Source organism: Microtus pennsylvanicus, chromosome 8, assembly GCF_037038515.1.
Source record: "Microtus pennsylvanicus isolate mMicPen1 chromosome 8, mMicPen1.hap1, whole genome shotgun sequence".
Taxonomy (NCBI): Eukaryota; Metazoa; Chordata; class Mammalia; order Rodentia; family Cricetidae; genus Microtus; species Microtus pennsylvanicus.
In genome coordinates, this window is record NC_134586.1 from 80,322,713 (window position 1) to 80,347,420 (window position 24,708).

At 38.6% G+C, this 24,708-nt stretch overlaps 1 protein-coding gene and 1 pseudogene across 5 annotated transcripts in view; one reads left to right on the forward strand and one right to left on the reverse strand.

The window, feature by feature from the left end:
• Positions 1-24,708, reverse strand: part of Grid2 (glutamate ionotropic receptor delta type subunit 2) — a 1,369,063-nt gene that overhangs the window by 198,234 nt on the left and 1,146,121 nt on the right. The window lies entirely within an intron of this gene.
• Positions 17,852-19,236, forward strand: LOC142855722 (rabenosyn-5 pseudogene; annotated as a pseudogene).

Consider the following 24,708-nt stretch of genomic DNA (forward strand, 5'->3'; position numbering starts at 1 on the left):
TTTGAGCGGAAATGCAGCAAGGAAGGCACCAGTATCCTAAGCTAGCAGCACAGCGTGTTGAAAAGGAAAGAGGGTAGATGTCTTCTCAAACAGCACGCGGGCAACCGGCTCTGCACAGAGGCAGTGTGCTCTGTACCTGGCACACTTACGGACATTTAGTTCCTAGTGCAATAAAGCAAAGCCATGAAGTTTTATTTTATTTATTGATTTATTTGGCTTCAAAAAACAAACAAACAAACAAAACAGGGTCTCAATATGTAGCTCTGACTCTCCTGGAACTCACTATGTAGTTCAGTCTGGACTCCAGCTCAAAGAGATTGAACTGTTTCTGCCTCCCAAATTCTGGGATTAGAGGCACGTGCCACCATGCCCAGCTACAAAGTTATATTTTAAAATATCAAAGCTCACTAAGGCAGCACCTGCAAAATAAATAGACGTCTTTCAATTCTGAATTTGTCCTGACCTTCACTGGAGTCATGTTGTTTTTGGTTTAGTAACCTGTCCAAGTTTTCCCCAAGAGAAGCTATTTTCTTTTATAGGCAGACTTTGTTTTTCAGTGAGAAGGAGAGGGTAGTGGAGTGAATTACAGGGTACAACTGTTGCGGCCCATACGGCAGTAAAATTCATTGGGTGGAAAAGAGGGGCTGTGAATAGAAAATCAATCGCTCTGATGCTGCCAGCTTTGGCCCTTGTGCAAACGAAATTCTATGAAATTCAGGAGCATAGCATAGTGGCAAGGACAACCTAGCTGTAACTCAGAGAGTGCCTTCGGGTCCCAACATCAACATAATCATTTTTACATGTAAGCCATGCCCTAATAGTCTCTCTGACTTTGCATCAGGAGGATTTACAGGCAAGTGAAATTTACGAAGTTTTAATAAACATCATTAACAACTCAAGCCTAATAAATTAACATAAATTTCAAACTACTAAATAATACTTCTGACTCAAAAAATTAGAAAGATGATCAGTAATGTTCTCTAGACCACAAAATGGCATAACAGAATAACAAAAGTGAAACATCATTCCTGGCTTGTTTGGTGGCCACCAATAGATACCGCCTGCTGCAGTTACTGTGGGATTAGCTCTGTAGCTGGCTTTGGCTGAGAGCAGAGTAATAGCAACAAGCCTTCTGTAAGCCGAAGATAGAGGCTTTGGATGCCAGGTAAAAAGGTTTAGCTGCCCTGTGAAGAAACACAGGAAATAGATAAAGCTGTCTATGGAAATGTTGGCTATTGCTGCTAAGGAACCACAGTCAAGTGCCTCGCCTCAGGCACTAGTTATCTAGTTGATCACACCCCAGACTTCAAGGAGTAAAAAAGTTATTATTTTGGCTCAGTAACATTTTTTTTATTATTTATCAAATAGTCACAAATAATTGAGACCATTGGTAAATCTTTTTAAAGTTTGTGACATCATTCCTTTGTTCTGTGATTTATCTTTAATGCCCCTGTCAACCATTTTTTAATAAGAAGGAAATTCAAGCTCAGAAATGCAAACTGACTTGCTCAAGATCATTCAGGAGCTTGAACAAAATGCACCTTAACAGGGACATAAAGGTATGTGTTTGTATGCAACCCCTTGCCCCCTCTCTGCCCCAGAAGGGGATATGGTCCAGAGATCAGTGTGACTTGGGCAGAACTGGAGGAAGTGCAGTTTTATTGGGCCTCAGAGGAAAGAGAAGCACCATACAGGACACAGGAATGTAAGGCAGGTGTGGAACCCTTTGTTGCATTCAAACATGGAAGCAGAAAATGTTTCCGAATCCATCTTCTCATTTCCCATCTTTTAGCAACCACCATGCTAACATCCCCATCCCACTCCCTCTCCTCCCTGCTTGTCTTTTGCAGTTAATGGACTCTCCAGGATTTCTCTAACTTTTTCAAATAGCATAAACAAGTTTCCTGTCCTGCAAAGAAACTAATGCTAAGCAATGTAAAGTTAATAGATTAGCACATTGTAAAGTTTTGGGTTCAAATTCATGTGTTTTACTCCAAATCCTGAATTTTTTTTCTGCCATGCATTTTCTAATGCAGACCTCAAATCTGTAGTCATGCAGGGTTACATGAAATTTGCAAAAGAATATGCTTTTGCTCATAGGTATTAGGAGAAAAATGGGCGATATTTCCATAAAGGTTCCCATGCTGAAGGCTTGGACTCTGCCGGTGCTGTTCCTGAGAGGTGATTGGACCATGAGGGCTCCAACATTATTCATAGATTAGGCACGTGGTTAATTAGTTGAAAATATGAAGGCATTATTGTGGAGCAGTGGAAAGCAAGATGTGTTGTCCAGTTGGAGAGCACAGCTTACTAGCTCTGAAAATGCACCCATTGTTTTGGACTATCTTCTGTCTTTCCATTTTCTCACCATTCCCTCTGCCACTTTGCTTGGCTTCACCACAGCCCAGAAACAAAGTATCCATCCTAGTGTGGACCAAATCTCCGAAAGACCACAAATCAATCTTCTGTCCTTTAGGATCATTTCTGGCAGGTGTTTGTCACAGTGATGGACCATCTACCACCAAAGAGTAATGCTTCTCGGCTAGGATATGAAGGCAAACTTCAAAACCGGCACTCTGTTCTTCAGGAAGAACACGAAAGGAGGCCTGGATGAGCTACTGATGAGACCAGAAGTTTGGTGGAGCAATCCTAACAGACTACTTTGTTCGCTAAGCAGGAGCAAGCAGAAAGTTTTACATCTTGTCCTTGTGGGCCAACAACAAAGAGAGCGACAACAGCTATGGGTTCCAAAGTCTAATAAATCACCACACAAGTGGGGTCACTGATCAATCAGGGCGGCAGGACAAGGACTCAGGAGCCTTGCTTTTCCTAGCAGCCCACAGCAGGGGTTGAAGAGAAGTTTTTAAAGCAGAAATAGCACAAACACTTGTTGCCAAGTTATAGTTACATTTTTCATCATTCAGGAGTCAAAGATTAGGGGCTTTTCCTATGTATTCCATTGTTGTCAACTGACACATAATGTAAGCTTTTTAGCCTAGCCAATCAGATTCATTTGTTCTTTTTGTTGTTAAGAACAGCCATAATACTTTAGAAAACTAAGGTGCATAACAGACTATTTCTGTTGTCTAAGGAGGAGGTCGGTCAGTTACTGGGAAGCTACCATCTCTCCAAGAGCTTGTTTCACCCTATAGACAAAATGTAATCTGAAGTCTAAAATGGCAGTACTTCGGACAAAGTGCTTTTGCCTGCTCCCTTGCCTGCTACAAAGAATCCAAGATGTTCTTCTCATCCTCAAGTTATTCTCATCTTGCTGGAGCAGTATCATTGTTGCCTGTATGTTGAAAGCATTCTTATGAAGAAAAAAGGAAGGATACAGTTACGTTTCATTAGACCAACTATAGTGTGTCTCTTCTTATAAGAGTGCATATATATCACACTATGGCAGGCAACAAAACACTATTAACAATTGTTTTCTTTCTCTTGTTTCAAGAACTGAAATAAGTGAGAGTACCTTAAAATTTTAATATCAATATAATTTCAGAGAGCTGTGCAAGAGAGATCTTGGGATAACAGATGAGCTGTGTAAAGCTAGCCAAGTCACCAAGAACAATACAAGTACAGGAAAGTGAGCACCTTACTTGGAATGCATCAGGGATGCCAGCCTCAGAGATTTCTCCTCTCTCTCTCTCTCTCTCTCTCTCTCTCTCTCTCTCTCTCTCTCTCTCTCTCTCTCTGCCTTCCTACACCCATAATGTAGGGTAAAAGTGTCATCCAGAGAAACACATCCTGCCAATGAAACCAAAGTCAAAGAAACAAACTCTGCCTCTGACAAATTCAGCACAAAACCAAAAACCAACCAATCCCTGTGCACAAAATCCAGCCAATCTCTGAGCTTGTTCAATCTTAGGGATTGAAATCTGAACAATTCCCACCCTGAAAATCTTTACAATGGAAAAACTCTGTCCCTAAGAAGCCTTATATAAGCCCTATATCTGTTTAGTTGGGAGCTGCCTCTTTCTACCTGGTAGAGGGAGCCACCCTACTGGATTCCTCCCTTCCAATTTATGTCTTGACTGAGGTTTGGGTTAGACCTTCTTTCCCAAGAGTGGAGTGGAGCAGAGAGGTAACAGCTTTGAGGGGAGCAGAACTGTAACATTTTCCCTGGGAACCCTTGTCTTGAGCAGCCTAGTTGTTACACTCCCCGGAACCTGAGCGAACTATAACAACGTTGCTGGGAAACCCTCCCCTGTGGAGCAGTTGGTACATTGGGGAAACCTTTTCCTGGAGCAGGGCTGTAAGCTGTTATGATTATGGTGACTTTGTAATATTCCTTGGCTCTGGACTGGGAGGATTCCTTTCCGTCTGAGGTGCAATACTTACACCATATGCACAGCCAATATGTGTGGTAGTGTTAATGAGGTACTGAGCACTGTTCTAAGAATACCATATATATTGATAAATAAAATTAGTACACTTCCAGGCTCTTCTAGAGAATATTTTCAAGAAGAGATCACTTAACACCCATGTGCCTACTTTGAAGTTTCTTTAAACTTCTCAGATAATGCATGTGTACATTTTAGTCTTATCACAGTGGGGGATTTATTTTTACTGCTATATATTTATTGCAAAGGTACAGATTTTTTTAGAATTTCATACATGAATTATTACATCATTCTCTCCCTCGATATCTTCCATTCAGTCCCCGATCTTTCTCAACTCTCTCAAATTCATGACTTTTTATTCTTCAATTATAGTTGTTATACATATACCTATATGTAAGTTTATAAACATAACCTGCTGACATCACTTAATGTTGCTCATGTGTTCAGGACTGACTTTTGAAACTGACTAGGCAATCCTGAGAAAGATTAATTCTCTATCTGCTAGCAATCACCACCAATTGCCTGTAGTTCTTGTAGGGGTGAAACCCTGTGAAATTTCCCAATCTATGTTAGCATATCTATTGATACGATCATTTTTTGAGGTCTTGTTTAGGCAACCACATTGGTAGAATTCCTGGGTGCAGCTTCCTTATCAGATATAAAAGACAGTCTTGAGGCCGACATCCTGTCCTGCCCCTCTGGCTCTTATAATTTTTCTGCACCCTCTTCTGAGATGTTCTCTGAGCCTTAGGTGTAGTGGCTAAGGTTTATAAGGACATTTTTATAAAAATGTATAATGTACTTTGAGCAAAAGTCCCTCAACTCCTACCCTTCCTTGTTTCCTTCTCTCCATCTCTCCAGTTTCCCTTTTTCCTGAATAGACAAGTGGTATAACAGAAACTGACAAAGAGGTGGTTAAAGTGACTGCTTTCACAGATATTTCTCATTTCATTTATGAGCTTTTATTCAGTGATGCAAAAGGTCATATTAAAGGATAGTTAAACACCCAATAAATTTAAATCAAGTCAAATGTTTTAATGCAGCAAAACAATGCATATCAAAATGTTTGTGGAATAAATGTATTTTTACAATAAGTCTATGACTTTGAACAAGTCACTTTATATTTTGAGCTTCATTTTCATCATTTTTAAAAGAATAAACCACTTCTATTTTATTTATCTAATGAATACTAAGAATATTTGTTATGATCCAAGTACAGAAAATCTGTTGACATAATTTGGATAAGAATTAAAATAATATTATAAATATATGAAATTCCCAAAGCATTTAATTAAAATATTCTACTTTTAGAAAAATTTATGTTCCAGTGACACTGAAAGTGTCAATAAATAATAAATGATAAACAAGAAATGAATTAACATTGAACAGTAACAGTAGAGAAGTCAACAAATGCAATAATGTATGATGGAAAGTACTGGAAGCTATGGAATCTACTTCACTAGTTAGTCAGAGTGGGTTTCTTTGAAGAAATAACATTTGATGTGAAATGAATGAGTGGGGGTCCGAGAGAACAGCAGAGTCCACTGCCTTAGGGGAGAAACATAAATGATAGCAAAAAAACCCAAAAAAGCAGGGTAGCAAAGGTGAAGCCAGAAGGTTAGGGCATTCAAGGAGTGGTCACTGACAAAGAAGCCGAAACTTGCTCTTCTAGGCAGTATTTTAGGAAGCTGTTTGGAGTCTACTGCAAGAATAAATAGTCGTTGCAAGGTTTTATGCTAGACGCTGGCTTAATCTTGAAAATTTAAAAGGTCTCTAGGCCAGAGTGAGAAAGTGAAGAATGGGTGGAAATACAGCTGCCTGACCCGAGAGGATGCAGTGACAACTTTGGGGCAAGGCAACATGGGAGAGGTGACTGGTGGGCGGAGCTGTGATAGATGCTGGATGCTGACAGAGCTTTGTGAGCTGACAAAGAGTAGAGCTGAGGATATTTTCAGTTGAGGTCTTTGAAGTAAGGAGATGCTGTAATGTTTGGTGTGAAAGTGAATTATTAGGGAGTTTTCCTAGGAGAGCCTGAAGTATGCCCTGGGGCAGTTCAGGGAAGAGGAAAGCAAAGAGGATGTGATACTGGCCAGCATCAGTGAGAGTGCTTCTAGTGAGTTTATCCCTTTGGCAAGGGACTGGCTTTCCTTCTCTTGGACCAGTCACTCATGAACTCAAGTTGCCTTTTGTGGGATCTGTGATGTGGGATTCCCCTCTGTATGCTGTGAATACCATTGGTTAATAAAGGAACTGCTTTGGGTCTAAAGCAGAAATATAGGGGAAGAGAGCTAGGTGGGGAAAACTAAACTGAACGCTAAGAGGAAGAAGGCGGAGACAGAGATAAGCCATGGAGCCACCAGAAACAGATGCCGGTTGGAATCTTGCCAGTAAGCCACAGCCACGTGGTGATACACAGATTAATAGAAATAGCTTAAATTAACACGTAAGAGTTAGCCAATAAGAAGCTAGAGCTAATGGGCCAAGCAGTGATATATAATATATCATATATATAATATATATAAATAATATATATATATTATATAAATAATATAGTTTCTGTGTGATTATTTAGGTCTAAGTTAGCCGGGTGGCTAGGAACCAACAAGTGGCCTCCCTTCTCCAACAGATCTGAACTAATTTGTATTTCCAGTTTGGGAGGATTCTGGCAGCACAGCTGGGGTAGCTTTGGAGTCTCCTGAAGAGATTGCATATATTAGGAGGAAACTTAAAGCACTGCAGAGGTGGGGGCAGAAGCTCAAAGACGGCCAACCACAGTTGTAGAGCAGAGATGGGACTGAGCACCACCAGTGTTATCTGTGCTCTATATAACACACTACTTAGTTTCTTTTGGAGATCAGTTATTGAAAGTGGACTTGAGTCTTAATCTTCATCTTCATAGGCTGTCCTCTTGATTTGTACGTACACTCAAGTTTATGGGGCACTGATAAGCACTACTCTCCTCAAACTTGGCTGCAAAGGCCTAAATGGAACAATGCAAACTTTACAGATAAAGGTATTATCTAGTGATAACAGTGATGATATAGTAATGTTCTCACTGTATCTGTTATAACATTTAGTTTATTTTTCTTATAGTATAATTGCTGATTTATTTATCAGCCTTGTCTATTAAACTGTTTTTCAATTAGGATGCTATTTGCATTTGGGTAAGGCAGCTTTTCCCCTTAGGCTGTCTCGTGCATTTTACAATCATTAGACTCCCTAAGCACAAAGCAACAGTGTATCTCTAATCTTTGTGACAGTCAATAACGTCCTTATCCAGATAAACAAAGCTAAATAAAAACAAAGCCAAAATCTCCTAGAGGAGTTTTACCACGGAAACAATTTTAATTTTGTGTTCCTTGTAGGGAATACAGTGTTGTAAGGCGGGATAAGAAATGACAGACAATGAACATCATATTAGAGATTCCTTTGTCTCGGCTAAGAGGGTTGCTATAATTTCTGTGATAAGATTGGGAAAATTGTGGTGGGAAGTTGAGGGATGGGTTAGAGTGTCCGAAATACAGGGCTAGGACGATGCTGACATGTCCCACAACTCTCTGACTTCTGTGCTCATGTCTGTCATCATTCACCAAGCTCCTTCAATAACTGATTTAATAAGTGAGTGAGTTAATTCATAATTCTAGTCTTTTAAGGCAATAAGATGGTATAATGAAATAGATTAAAAGCTAATTTCCAGAAGGCAAGTCATAGCCTATAAAACATTTAAAATTCAATATACTTTGACTGGTCATGGAGTTAGTTCAGACTGCCAACAGGGCTTTGAACAACTCAGTGACTTGGGCACTGATGAGGGAGAGAGCAGAGCAGGAAGTTACCTCAGGGTTTGAGTAACCATAGTGCCAAGTAAAAGAAGGGGTATCCAGTGTGTTTTTCACTTCTCCATGTGACCTGTGTATCCCTCTTATCTTATCTCTCTGTCATCTTTTCTTTGGAGACTTCCCCCTTTTTAAGTTAAAAAGAATCATGGTCCAATTCTTTCAGTCAGAATGGCTGTCATCAAGAAACCAAACAAGAAATGTTGGTGAGAATACAGAGAAAGCATCTTATGTTGGTGGGAACGTAAATTAGTCCAGTGGATATCAGAATCAGTGCGAAGATTTGTAACAACAGAATTGCCAGTAACCCAGCAATATTGTTTCTGGGTACATGTTTAAAAGTAGCATAGCCTTCTTATGGTAGAGAGACTATGCATCCTGTGTCAGTGTACTGGTTAATGTTAGATCCAAGCTATAGAATCAGTCCGGATGTCAATCAATAGAGGAATGTTTTACCAAGATGCTGTTACACAAGGAGTTGTAATTGGGTTTATTTGAAAATCAAAATGAAGAAGGGCGACATCATGCCATTTTCAGAAAGATTGATGCAACTGAAACTCATCATGTTACGAAAAATAAACTAGCCTCGCTGTAAAGTATGTCAAGGTTTTTCCCATCTGTGTAATTTGTGGGAGAAAAATATGGACATTAAAGTAAAAGGAGGTCTCTTAAGGATATGGGAGGAGAAAAAGGGGAAGAATCATTTTAACAAGTAAAGTGGGAATGAACATGACTACGTGTTTAAAAGACATACATATTTAACAGTATAAAATATGTATGCCTCATAGCGCCTCTATAAATTATTACTATAGTTCTATAATTAATATGAGGAAATTAAGACACAGCTATTAACTAACTTGCATAGATCACACAGTTAATAAGCTGCAAACCCAAGTTATGAACCTAGGCAATTGCCCTAGATGTTCTTACACACTCGTTGTAGCCTTAATATTTTTTTTCTGTATTCTATACTAAAACATAGAGAAAATGTTCTGGGAAGAAACTAGCCCTGCTTTGAAAGTTGAAATTAAAGAGAAATGTTCTGAGCTTCAAAATTAAGGGTGGTGGTCTGAAGGACTTACCAAGGGCTATATACTCTTAGGGAACACTATCCCTTCCCCTCATACACAACAATTGTCAAGCTGAAGTAGATGATACACATCCAAAAATATTCACGTAGCATGAATTGGTACTGATTGGTTAAGAAAAAAAAGACACATATTTAGGTGGGTTTGGAAGGAGGGTAGGTGTTGGAAGATTGGAAGAGAGTAGGTGAATATGATTCAAACACATTATATGAAACACTCAGCTCATACACTTTTTAAAAGAGAGGTGCTTGATGTGATGACATCATTTAATACCATCATTTGTTAGGCAGAGGCAGGTGGGTTTTTATGAGTTTGAAGCCAATCTAGACTACAAAGAGAGAGTTTCAGGTCTTCCAAGACTGCCCACTTAGTTTGTCTCAAAGACACAAAAATAGTGTAGTTTTAGAATTTTTTTTGGTAGAACATGACTCCTACATGTACTTTTAAATTCATTCAGCAGAATCTTAAGCTCATTTATTTTTAAATTTTTGGAATAAATCAAAATTATTTATGTCCCTTTTGAAGTGACTATTAGACACACTCATACTGAGAAGTAACATGCTTGGATCAGGAAGATTGTCAGGTATCAGGACAGAGGTGGGATCTAGGCACTGGAGAATACTGTACTGTATCTTTTGGAAAGATCTCCTGATAGATGAGTATAATACACACACACACACACACACACACACACACACGTACACACACACACACACACACACACACACACACACACACACACACACACATATATATGCTGTGAGTAGGCTGCCTAGCTCAGTGAACCAGAAAATTTGTAATAAACCATTAAGTTTAGGATCAGATACCCAGAGAAATGTTGAGATCCTTCTTTTATCCTGGCATATATGTATATATATATATATGGTTTGTTTGGCTACATGAACAAAAAGATAGCCATTACAATTCTGTCAAAATAAAACCTGTTGAAATGACAAAAGACTTTTGAATGTATATTAAAGCCGCTACATGTTAGAAAGACCTCTTTACAAATCATAAAAGTGTGCCAATAAGCCAGGTATGGTGGTACACACCTGTGGTCCTAGGATTCTCAAGGTAGAAGCAGCAGAATTATAAATTTAAGGTCATCCTCAACTACAATAACAAGGTTGAGGCCAACCTGGAATTCATGAAGCTCCATCTTTAAAAAGTTGTCATTTTAGCAGCACATTTGTTAATTGAACTCTGTGATCTGAAGTAATTGTTTAAGTTGCAGGTATATACAATTCCCTTAAAAAAAAACAAAGAACATACGTTTAAAATTTTAGGGTTTCTATCACTACCATAGACACCATGATTAAAAGTAACTAGGTGATGAAAGGGTTTATTTTATCTTAAAACTCTAAGGTCACCTCCATCACTGAGGGGATTCAGGGCAGGAACCTGGAGGCAGGAGCTGATGCAGAGGCTATGGAGAAATGCTGCTGACTGACTTGCTCCCCATGGCTTGCTCAGTCTGCTTTCTTATAGCACCCAGGACCATCTTCCCAGGTGGCATTGCCTACAATGGGCTGTGTCCTCTCACATTGATCATTAACCTCCAGTCCGATGGGGACATTTTATCGGTTGACGTTCCTTTTTCCAGATAAATCTAGGTTTGCACCAACTTGACAAAAACTGACCAGTACAAAGCAATATGAAATACAGATGAAACTCTTTCTCTTTCTTTTTCCCTGAACTGTTATTTCCTCCTCTTGCTTTGAGACATAAATCACATATCTTCGAACATCTCATGTTACCCATGCTGCCTTCTAACCCTGTTGAAATTTAAAATCATCTGGAATTCTTTCCAACAACTTCCTAAGCCCTTCTTCTCTTTTCTTCCCCAATTATTTCTGAAAGACAATAGAGGCCCTGAAATGGACTGACTTCAGCAAAGCCACAGTGTGCCCAGAGAGGAATACTTGTTTGCTGAACTCAGCTACAAAAGCTTTTTTACTCTGCAGGTTCCTGGAGCTACACTATCTGTCCTAGCAGGAGCAAGCGCATGGACAAAGTGTACCTGTGTGAAGTGGTCTTTAACTTGGATGTCATGACTGTTCACAGGTAAATTTTCTCCTTAGATTTTAGATTTTCTACTCTCTGCAGGGCCCGGGAGTTATGCTGTCTGTCCTGGCAGGGGCAAGAACATGGACAGAGTGCACCTGTGGGAAGTGGTCTTTAACTTGATGTTACAAATGCTCACGCACAAATTTTCTCCTGAGATTTTTTTTTGAAGGCTCCAAGTGCAAAGAAAACTTGAATTTAAACATAAAAATACTAGTGAACAAAGAGGAAAAGGCAATAGAGTTCATAGGAGGAACAACTATTCGCTTAAATGAGTTTCTCTGCTTTTCTGGATGCATTTTAATCTTCAGAGGATGATATGTTTCCAGTACTGTTTCCTTATTAATCTCATTAAAGACAGCTGCAACAATCAGGTTTGTGTCTTGTATTTTGTTGTCTTTTAACTAAGTAGGATTGTTTTTTATATTCAAAGGGAGAAAAGATTTACAGTATTTTACTACTTGAAAATAGGAACTTCTGTCACTGTAGATTGTTTACCTAGACTTTTTAATGCATAATAAATTAGGATAATAAATTAAGAAAGTATAGGAGGAGACACTGTCTGCATCTTCTCCCTCAGGGGTGATGCTCTGGCATGCTGATGCAATATCTACCATCAGAAACACTGCACAGTTTTACTTGTTCGTGTGCACGGGTATTATCACTTTGTGAGCTGTGATGGACACATGGAGACTCCTTTCTTGGAGACACTCATGGTTTTTGTTACTCTTGTTTCACTTGTGAGTGTTCTCTGATGAGCCAGCATCTCTTACAAAGGAAAAAGGTATGAGAAGTTCTACAACTTTTTCATTTTCACATATTTAATTTTCTTACTTTAAAGACCAGCTAAGTAAAATATTTTACAGGTAAATTAATAAGAAATTCATAAATAAATGATGTGTGTTTTTGTAGTTCATAAACAGAACCTTAGATTAGATTTGTAGTAGGAAGAACAATGCATAGTGCAGTTAAGAAGTAGATATGTTTTCTATTCATCAATATTTCCCCTTAGCTCATTTACCTTGTGGCAAAAGTTATATAATATTTCTGTTGATAAAATACACTTAATTGCATGCTTTATCATTCAGGCAGAGGAAGTAGACTAGTTATTTGACCTACGAATAGTTACCAATTGACTTAGATATAAACTGATGAAAGAAATTTGCTATATTTTATTTTTTTATGAAATTGTACTCTCTTGGTTTCTGAAGCATCTCCTCTCCCATCCACATTCTGCAAAAGATACTTCATACATCTCTGTTATGTAAAGTGACACTGATTCCAAGAGCTGTATTTTTACACCAGACAAAGATAGTGTCTGCTTCCAATAACAAGGTATAGAATGGCAGGTTAAATAGAGAAAAGACGCTCAAAGAGAGGGTATTCATTATTTTTTAGCCTGTGGGTACCATTCACTTATTAAAAGGCAGATCTGGAGCTTTTGTGTGCTGTTGACACATTAAGTCAATCAAGTCACTGCTCCTGTCAATCACCTTGCCTAATGTTACTCTACTTTTGACTAATATCTAAGCTGACAGATGGAAGGTTCACTCAGTTCACAGTTAATTTTATTTCTGTCCCAAGTTCTTTCTCGTGTAAAGAGGACCACTCAACCTCTGGCTAAGGACCTTTGAGATATAGGCATAGAAAATGAAAAAATGGGTACAAATACAGCGAAATCCATTAGGCAGGCTTTACTACAGTCACTTTTCTTTATCAGACTTGAAGACTGTCAATCTTCCAAAAGAAAGTCAGAGTAATTTAGATTTGACAACTTTATGGAATAGCTTCAAATCTATAGATTAAAAGAATAAAACCAAACAACTCTTTCTCCAGGTTTAGTTATCTGACTTACTGGCGTTTTCTATTTTTATAAAGCACAGAAGCAAATGAGACTAGATTAGGTTTCTGCACATTTATTCACCATTAAACATTTGATGAGTTACTTATTTCCTGATGGGACCAGACCTCAACATTTTTCTATCAATTAATTTTAATTTAATATCCTTTTAAAAAGTTAAGTGGCAGTTTAAAGTATAGTTTCTCTTAGGTATATGTGTTAATAACTATGCAAAGTTTAGAATATACTTGGTAAAACTTGATGAATAAAAAACCCAAACACCTTCTTTATCACACATGTTTCCTTCAGTGCCCAGCTTAGCTTCAGTCTCAATTCCTGGAGGGTAAGGTTGTAGGAGGCATGGAGAATATTGCTGTGTTCCTTCAGATGTGGTTTTTGTTGGAAAATGAGAGTACCCCCTACACTAATGTTATGATTAATTCAACTCATAATAAACTTCCAGATTATTTTTTGGATATCAAATATAACTTTTAAGAATCAAAGCTACACAGTCAATACTATTGCTGCTGTTCCAGTTGTGTTATGGGTCCATTTTTTGTATAATATATTCAGACAACCTAAATGTTTGCCTGGACTTTATAATGAACATTGATTTTCCTTAAATAGATTGTCATAACTGAGGACTGAAATATGAACATGGACTGGTGCAGTGTGTCCAGTAAAAAGAAATGCTTAAGGGAAAGGACCAATTGTCTGTGTCAATGAGATAAACATCATGTAGAAGACTAAGGAACAAATGGGTCTCTAGTATGGAATATACGGGGGAATACAGAGATTTAGAAATGGACAGGGCATTGATCTACAAAGACCCACTGGAGCTAGAGGTGATGCTTGTTTCAAGTGTAGATTACAAAATGCTTTCATATTTACTTGAATCTTTAATAATTTCTCTTTAATAATATGATGTACTTCAAAATTCTATTTGATAAGTCCAAATCACATTTGGACATTAGTATTTCCTCCACTTTTGCTATAAAAGCCAAATATAGGATAAAACTGAGAAAAGAAAACACATTCGGAGACTGACATTGACTTCAAGGACTTAATGTAACTTATAATAGAAAGTTACATTAGCCTTAAAATTCAGTATTAATAAAAAGTAGACAAATCCATGGAACTGACAAAAGAGTCCACATACAGATTCATGTATTTGGTGAATCTTGACAAAGGCACAAAGCAATATAATAGAGAAAAGATTTCTAAATTAATTGAGCATTTTTATTCCCATCTTGAAACAGATATTAAGCACTTAACTGAAATTTAACTCAGAAAGACTTTTTTTATATTTATTTATTATGTATACAATATTCTGTCTGCATGTATGCCTGAAGGACAGAAGAGGGCACCAGACCTCATTACAAATGGTTGTGAGCCACCATGTGGTTGCTGGGAATTGAACTCAGGACCTTTGGAAGAGCAGGCAATGCTCTTAACCGCTGAGCCATCTCTCTAGCCCAACTCAGAAAGACTTAATGACCTAAACATAGAATGAAAAGCTATAAGCGGCTGAGGATGTAATCTAGTGAGATGACATTTCTGCCCTGCTAAGAAAACAGATATTCCATAGATTGGTAGGAGGAGAGGTGTATAAGACAATGTTTTAAAACAGCTCATGAATATGTAAAGGAGTCTAACAATTATCAGTGTGAAAACAATCTGATGAAAAAATGGACTGGAGACATTTTACAAACAAATCAATGAAGAATATACACAGATGGCAAATAACCAAATGACATTTGGTTGCTATAATATTAATTGCTCCTTATACATCAGTGAGAAGGCTCCTCACAGCCATGGGAATGGACAGAAGCCCAGAGAGGACAGCAAGTGCTGAGGACGCATAGGGTGGGTTGAGGGTGCAATTAGAATGCTCATGTATTTCTAGTGGGAACACAAAGCAGTAATCCAGTTTGAAGAAAAGTTCAGAGTTTATTGATGTGGGAGTGTCATATATCAATCTGTTGATTTCATTGGCTAAGCAATAAAGAAACTGCTAGGCCCATTGGATAGGCCCACCCTTAGGTGGGTGGAGTAAACAGAACAGAACGCTGGGAGGAAGAGGAAGTGAGGTCAGACTCCGCAGCTCTGCTCTCCGGAGCAGACACTTCAGAGAGAAGCCATGCTACCTGCTCCAGGGAAGACACACGCTATGAAGCTCTGACCCAGGATGGACTTAGGCTAGAATCTTCCCGGTAAGACCGGTGCTATACAGATGATAGGAAATGGGCTAGTCCAGGTGGGAGAGTTAGCCTAGAAGAGGCTAGATAGGAATGGGCCAGAGCAGTGTTTAAATGAATACAGTTTGTGCGTTGTTATTTTGGGGCAAAAGCTAGCCGAGCCAGGCGGCTGGGGTGTTGGGGATGCAGCCCCGCCGCCGCTCATATTACTACAAATGGCGCCCAACGTGGGGCTCGAACCCAAGACCCTGAGATTAAGAGTCTCATGCTCTACCGACTGAGCTAGCCGGGCAGGCGGCTGGGGTTTTGGGGATGTAGCCCCGCCGCCGCGCCCATATTACTACAAATGGCGCCCAACGTGGGGCTCGAACCCACGACCCTGAGATTAAGAGTCTCATGCTCTACCGACTGAGCTAGCCGGGCAGGCGGCTGGGGTGTTGGGGACGCAGCCCCGCCGCCGCTCATATTACTACAGTTTATCACAAAATTAAGCATATGATTACAAAGTGTTGCAGAAATTGTACCTGTTGACATTTATTCAAAGGACTTAAGAATTTGCAGCCACCCAAGATCTGCTTATAGATATTTATAGCAACTTTATTCGTAATTATCTAAACCTGGAAACAAGCAAGACATTCTTTAGTGGATGAGTACTGGAGAAGGACAAATTCTAGCAAACGGGATAACAGAGCATCATTTAATAAGATAAAAATAAATGTTCTATCAAGCAATGACAAGTCATTGAGGAAATTAATATAGAACTAAATGGGAGAAACATTCCAACTTGAATGTTATTTAACTCCAACAATATAGCTTTTGGAAAAAGACAGAATTTTTATGGGTGCATTAAAGGGACCACTGGATAGTAGGGCTTAAAGAATAAGGTGTAAACAGTTGGAGCACAGAAGTCCATAGCAGAGTAGAATCATTATGTATGATACTGCAATGGAGGATAAATTAAATAATGCATCTGAGCAAATTCAACATTTACAAGACCAAGGCTGAGTCCTTTTATCCTTCCCTTCCCTTCCCCTCCCCTCCCCTCTCTTCCCCTCTCCTCCCCTCTCCTCCCCTCTCCTCCCCTCTCCTCCCCTCTCTTCTCCTCCTCTTCTCTCCTTTCCTCAACTACTTTTTCCATGCTCCCTTCCTCCCTCCCTCCCTCCCTCCCTCCCTCCCTCCCTCCCTCCCTCTTTCTTTCTTTCTTTCTTTCTTTCTTTCTTTCTTTCTTTCTTTTTCTTTTGACTGTATATATGTTTTTAAGACAGGGTCTTGTTGTGTAGTACAGGTAAACTTTGAAAACATTATGTAGTTCAGTCTTTCCAGAATTGAAGGCAATTCCCCTGCCTCATTTTCCCTAGTCACCACATGGGACAATAGTGAATCCTAAGGTAAAGCATGGTCTTTGGGGAATGATGTATCATTGTAGGTTCACCAGCTTTAAGAAACATGCTGCTTTGGTGCAGATACAAATAAAGGGGAGACTGCATGAACTGTGCAGGGAAATAGAAGCTTTGTACTTTTCAATTTTTCTGTAACCCTAAAACTGCTATAAGGAAAAAACATCTTAAAAATTATGATAAATATAATTTAAAATGTTCTGACTCATGCTTATGATTTCTAGAAAAAACTTTGAATCTGTGCACCATTAGACATTATTATGGTAATACATGCACAAAAGTTCTAAAATGTGTTTATTCCCATAACATAAACACAAAAGATTTGTAACTGAAGAAATAGAATAAGAGAAAGACAAACTATATAACTGTGTAGAATGATATACAGTAAGTTTTTAAAATACACATGTAGAAGCTGGATGGTGGTGATACATGCCTTTAATACCAGCACTCAGGAAGCAGAAGCAGGTGGATCTCTGAATTCAAGGTTAGTCTGGTCTACAGAGTGAGATCCAGTGCAGCAAGTCCTACACAGAGAAACCCTGTCTTGAAAAGCAAGCAAGCAAACAAACAACTAGAACAAGAAAATATATATGTATAGAAAAAAAAGAAGCTGGTATATGGTTATCAATGTCAGAGACAATTTCTAAGATCTGCATACAATCTGTTAAGAGTCAATAAAAGTTATGATAAATTCTAGGGGGGAAGCAAAGACTTCTATGATCAGATTTATAGTAAAGAGAACACAGAAGCACCAGGGTCAGCCAGGCATGGTGGAGCATGCTTTTCATCCTGACACACAGGAGGTAGAGATGCCAATCTGGTCTATAGTGCAAGTTCCAGGATCGTCAGGACTTCACAGAGAAACCCTGTCTTGAACAAACACCAATGACAAAAAATAAGACAAAGAAACATAACAAAACCAAGAAGAGAGTCTCATTCTGAGGCTTCCTGGAGGCATGATCACCATTTTGGACTGAGGTAGAGATTCCTCCTGCTAAAGAGAGGAAATCTCATCCAAGGCCACAATGTCACTTCCCAATTATCCAGTGCTGCCTGCTTAAGCTAACACTGCCAGAATCCTACTCCCTTGGGAGGAATCAAGCTGTCTTAGCATGAGGTTCCTGCCTTCCTGGGGTTGAAAGAAGCACAACTATGTCTTCTCTTGATGACCCAGGGGAAGTGAGGGAAGGCTTCCTGTGCCCTTTGTGCCTGAAGGACCTTCAGTCTTTCTACCAACTTCAGTCACATTATGAAGACAAGCACTTAGAAGATCGTGATGTCAAAGGACAAATTAAAAATCTTGTTCAGAAGGCTAGGAAAGCAAAGAACAAGTGTCTGAAGCGCGAAGGGGATGATTGAGTGGAGCCAGGAGCCCAAGGATATGAGTCATTCATCTATGGAGGGGTTGATCCTTACATGTGGGAACCCCAGGAGCTTGAGTCTAGCTATGCAATTTTGTTTGTCTTAGAACTCACTCTGAGATCAAACTGGCCTTGAGATCTACCTGCCTCTGCCTCCCAAGTGCTGGAATTAAAGGTGCTGTGAGAAGCCATCTTTCTGACTTCAAAAAACATCGTGCTGCAAGAATTGACCACTATGTTGTTGAAGACAACATATTAATAATCAGGTTGGAGAAGCTCACTGCATTTGACAGAGCAAATACTGAGACTTCAAAGATTAGAGCAATAGAAAAGTCTGTGGTGCCTTCTGTCAATGACCAGGATGTCCCTTTCTGTCCAGACTGTGGGAATAAGTTCAGCATCAGGAACCGTCATCACCACCGCTCTGTGGGTCTATCATGTGCAAGAAATGTATGGAGCTCATTGGCCTGCCCTTGGCAAATAAGCTCACCAGTGCCAGCAAGGACTCCCTGAGCACCCATACCAGCCCCAACCAGTCACCTAACAGTGTCCATGGCTCCCGCTGGGGCAGCATCAGTAGCATGAGCAGTGTCAGCTCAGTCCTGGACGAGAAGGATGATGACCGCATCCGCTGCTGCATACACTGCAAGGACAAGCTGCTCAAGAGAGAGCAGCAGATGGACGAGAAGGAGCACACGCCTGACATTATGAAGCTCTATGAGAAACTACGACTTTGCATGGAGAAAGTTGACCAGAAAGCTCCTGAATACATCAGGATGGCAGCATCTTTAAATGCTGGGGAGACAACCTACAGTCTGGAGCATGCCAATGACCTCCGAGTGGAAGTGCAGAAAGTGGATGAGCTAATAGACGCTCTGAGTAAGAAGATCTTAACCTTGGGCTTGAACCAGGACCCTTCACCACATCCAAACACTGTGCGACTACAGAGAATGATCAGATATTCAGCTATACTATTTGTGCAGGAAAAATTACAGGGTTTGATGTCACTGCCAACCAAAGAACAGTTTGAAGAACTAAAAAAGAAGAGGAAGCAGGACTTGGAACAGAAGAGGACCATGGAGAGACTGGCTGCTCTGGAGATTCTATAAGCACTACCCAAAAGCTGGGGGGGAAAGAATCTCCAATGTGCTATCTACAAATCCTCCAAGAATACATCTTCCAGGGACCCTCACCCAGGTTTGAGTGATGTTTGGTGATGCGGTCTTTGAAGAACCCATGCTCTGTAAGTAACCCAAGGAAATTTATTTGTTCACTGGGCTATATTTGGGTAAAATCCATCACTTATTTTGCCCTCATTGCCTTATCAGGGGTAAAAAGATATATGTTTCCTCAAGAAAAGTGGCCCCAGCAACATTTATCTCAGTGTTCTGTTGTTTCTGTTTAGTTATCTAGTTACTCTCAAGGGCACCTGATACCGATAGCATTATTTAGTGTATCTACCAACACTCGTGATAACTACACAGTAGGCATTTTTCTAAGTTTTTAATCTACCTAGCTTGATGGCTATTTAAGATACACTTTCAAGTTGCATTTGTTGTTGAAGAAATTGAAGGCTAGATTGCTTTTCTTCTAGGTCACAGAACTAATGAATGGCAGAGTCTGCATTCAAGTGAGGCCTGGCTCAGGAAACAAGTCCTTTTAAAACTATGCTGCCACATTGAATCTGTTAGCTGATGATTACATATAAAATTGAATAAAATGGTACTCTAAAAAGTATATGCATCTGACATATTTAGTGACATACAAGGCATAAAGTAAGAATGTAATATGTATTAAAATAACAGCCTCGTATATTGTTATTCTATACCAGTAACATCACAGCCAGGATACGCTGCACATCTGACATGCTGGAATATGTCTTTCAAAGGCTGCTCCCGAGAAGTCAAGGTTTGCAAAGATTGGGACATTAGGACAGTAAAATATCTTTACTGAGGCTCCCACTGTTCTTCAAATGCCTGCATAACTCAGAAAGAATAAAACTATGTAAAAAATATATCACAAGGAATGTATTTTTCACACCATACAAAGAAGCCTTTTTCATAAATATTAGTGGTCAAAGGATTATGAGCAGCTTTTTGAAAATAGAGTCTTTGAAAAATACCCAAGCCTGGGCTTCATATCAGGGGAAACTGTGGCAACTTTGCTTTACAGATGTTTACTTTTCTAGTCTGCCTCGGCTCTACGAGACTGTTCGGATTATTTCTGTAAAAGAGGTTTGCATTTTTCCTCATAAAATGCATAGAAATATTTTCTTTTTGTTTAACAAGCCAGACAGTCAGGGAAGTAAAGATGAATGAATAAAAGAAACTCATAATAAAAGGGAAGTATCCATCTTTGCTTGTATGCTTGAGGATAGGTATCATTCTGCATTCTGATTTTATTCATAAGATTCAGATAAACTGAATAATTGATTCCGATGGGTTGTAGAGAACAGGCAGAGATGTAGCTTGAGCACAGCTTAGTCTTGTTCTGATCTCCTCATTTTTCTACATAGCATTTCCCCCGGGAAGATGAAATTGCTCCATATTTTTCACTAGACACCATTGAAAGTATAATAATATGCTGAATCACTTATATTTTTCATAATTATTCTAATTTATCTTGTCAAAACCTTTTATTGCCTCTTACTAACAACAACTTTATTCCCGTACAAGAATAAAGATTGTATATAGTTAGCTATGTTTATCAGTAGCCAATTGTATAAATCTAACCAATGAAATGTCCATTGAGTTTCAAAAGTCTGACCCATTTGAATTGTGCTTAATGTTTCCTTCATTACTTCAACCTGTGAAGTATACTTCATGGAATACAATAAACTTGCATCATTCATATAACTGCAGAAGATATTTGGAATATTGTTTGTTTGACAATGTGGTCAGTGACAACTATGGAATTGGCTTACACAGTCTTATATTTGCATGTTCTTGTTTGTTTACCTGGAAGTTTTTATGATTGATTATGGCTAATTTTTAATAATATATTCTTAACTTTAAGCTTTAATTTTAAACACTAAATTTATTTTTATTTGTTTATTTAGGGTATATGTATACATGTGTGCATGTATGTGTATGTTGTGAATGCTACAAAGTGTGAGTGGAGATCAGAGGACAACATTCTGGAGTTGATTCTTTCCCTAAACATACATGTTTATCATGAGATGGAGTTCAGGTTGTCAGAAACAGCATTTTCCACAGGTCCTTATCAAGTTATACATACATACATACATACATACATACATACATACATACATACATATATGTGTGTGTGTGTGTGTGTGCATGCAATCACACTTTTATGCAATCACATATATGCAGTCACAACTTTTCTTTCCCCAGGGAAGAGTTCTCTACACTTATTTTTCTTTCTAAGAAAAACATTATAAGTTTATATTACAGATTTTGGTAAGAGTATACTTCAGATATTCTCCAAGGTAATCAAATATATTTGATCAAGAGAAAAAAATAAGATTTTAATCTTGAGTTGTTTAATTTATTGATTTTTTTGGTTGATCTTTTATTATAAAAAATATAAAGTTCAAATTAATTTCCAGGGACTTAACATTTCATATTTATAATTCACTTGTACCAAAATTTTATGAAGAAATATGTTTGACTTCTTGGCATCACACAGTCAAGGTTACCTACCATTCAGAGCTGTTATTTTCTTCCATAAGAGTTCTATAATGAAAGTCACATGCCACCATGCCCAGCTAATCCAGTACACATTGATCATTTTGGGCAACGTTGAAAGTCAGTTCAATTTCTTAATCCACTTCCTTTCATCACATGGTCAAGTGTAGAATACACAGAAGTCTGGGTATCATAAATGCAACAGTCTGAGAGACCTGCCTCATGAATGTGACATAGTGAAGGCACGCCCCCTTCTCTATTTACACTCTTTGAGACCACAGACTAAATATTATCCTCTTGCAAGTTAAGAACACCAAGTTAAGGAAGTGAGGTTAGGAGCTGTCACATGATTTGTCCTGATGTGCAGAACCAGACAGTGGTAGACCTGGAGTTCAAGCCCAAATGTGATGCTGAGTTCCAAACAACTCCTCTGATCTATGTGAAAGCTTGTCCTTCAGGCAGCAGTATCAGGAAGAGAAAGCTGTCAAATAATGTTCATTTTCAATTTAGTAAGATTAAATTTATTTTGATTTAAGAGGCTTTCTTCATTTTCCAAATTGATGGCAATTTCAAGAATTGAAAATGCAAGTGAAAGAATCTAAAGAACATCTAATTGATCCACAAGAAGCATGTATTAGAAAATATATTAGAACTGGAACACATAATTGGAAATGGTGTTGGAAAGGGAACCATACAACGTGCTGCTGATTCTGATTATAATGGTAAATTCCCAATTGATCTTCAATAAGTTACTTTGTAGTTTTTAGGGAGTCGGGTAGCAGTTCCTTGGTACCTACAGCATAGATAGTTATAAGAGATGAAGTGTATAGCTATACACTGAGTTCCTAAAGAACAGAATTCTATAAAGAGAGTAATGATATAAAAACAATCAAAACCATAATGAGAAAAGTGTGTGCCCTTGTATACCAGTTATCAGCAAAACTGGATATCTTATCATAACCACATTTGTTAAGAAACAAAATTATCTCACATACTGAATTGCAGTTCTAAACCCATGGTATGCCCATTTAATGCAACTGTGTCATCTCCTTACTAATATCCCTTTATAGGACTAGAAAGAAAATACTTGTATTAAAATACAGACTTATTTTCATGTTAGAATCTATCTTTGTTTCTTCTTCCTCTGAAAATGGAAGAAATGGTTTGCTGCTTTTTAAGAGAAAGATATTAAAAAATAAGAGTAACTTAACTTTTGTGGTCTCCATGACAGAGACAAAAAGGACATTGGCTTTTTAGTCTTGAATCATTAGAATTTGAGAGCATTCTTGTGTGGTGTTTTTTGAGAAAACATTATAGCCATACTGTTAAATTCTGTAATTCTAGAGCTCCGAAGAATGTTTCTAAGTACTTTGAACAAAAAGTACTCTGGCACTGAGGAATTTTCTGCCGCATGTATGAAATGTCTTTTGGGGGTTGTCTCTAGGTTTTCACTGTCATCCTTTGGCTGTGTAAAATCTAATACACTTCAATTTCAGAGAGTTAGGCAGCTTTTGAGACATGTTTCAGTGACATTTTCAGAGTTAGATAAACACACATCTTGTTTCTCCAAAGAGCTGTCATGTTCCTTTTCATTTGGTTTGGGGGACTTCAAAGGATGTTAGGGAGCATGTGCTACAACCCTCCTGATATCCTTGTTAATCCCTGTCTAGAATGTGTAGTGGCAAGAGCAAGTGTGGGCTTGGGGCTTCAGCTCGTTCACCAATGAAATGCTAGAGGGTGTTGCTTAGTGAACTGAAAATGCTGCAGTTTGGTGAAAACAACTTTCAAAGGAACTGGGGGTGGGTAACTGTCTTGATCTCTTAGAGATTGCAAAAGATAGCTGAAGCCAGGCAGCTGCCTGACAGAGTTTGATCCTCTCATTTTGTGGATGTAAACCTTGATACATAGAGCACCAGCTCTCCCTGAGTTTCCTCTCTAAGGCTGAACATTCTTATGTAATGGGAGTTGTTTTTTATTTCCTTTATTTTAGCCTCTTCATTCTATTTTGTAAATACTCTTTTTTTTAAAAAAAAATTAGACCATAATAGAATTACATCATTTTCTCTTTTCTTTTCTCTGTCCAAACCCTCTCATGTACCCCTTGTTCCTATCAAGTTCATTGTTTCCTTTGCTTTAATTGTTGACATACACATATACATATTCTTAAATATGGAAACCTGCTCTGTCTATATAATGTTCCTTGAATGTATATCTTTTGGGGGTTGATCATTTCATATTAGATAGCCAATTGGTATAATCTACTATGACGAAGATTATTCCTCGCCCCTCATAAAGGAAACTTTTATTGACATCATAACAGAAAACTACAACCTATTAAAAATGCAGAGTTTTTGGACTGCTCTTCATTCTCGAGAGGGAGGGGGAATAGAGTGGGGGGAGGGGGAGAGGGGAATGGGAGTGGAGGAGGGGGCGATGTGTGGGAGGAGGGGGAGGGAAATGGGAAACGGAGAGGAGGCGGAATTTTTTTTTTCTTTTCAACAACTAATAAAAAAAATGCAGAGTTTTGGAACTCTGTTCCAGTAGATACATCCCAACACAACTCCTGCACCTAAGGCTCAGTGAGCACTTCAGAAGAGAGGACTGAAAGATTGCAAGAGCCAGAGGAGCAGAGTATTTGCTATGGGATATTGTCTTTTACAAGTCTTAAATGTTACAACCACAAAGTCTCATTCTATTTTAATCTGGTTTTGCAATGTATCAAGTTTGATCCTCTTTCTGTTTTTTTTTTCACATCAGTATTTTCTTCCACTGAGAGCAACTATTCTGCATTCTTCTGTTGGCCCCCTGTTTCTCCAACTTGGTTGTCAATGTTTTAGTTTTAAACTTTTAAATATGAGGCAACACTCATATTTAAAACTTTTCTCAAAGCCCAAGTCTTTAATGTTAAAATGTCCAAAGCAAGCAGAAAAG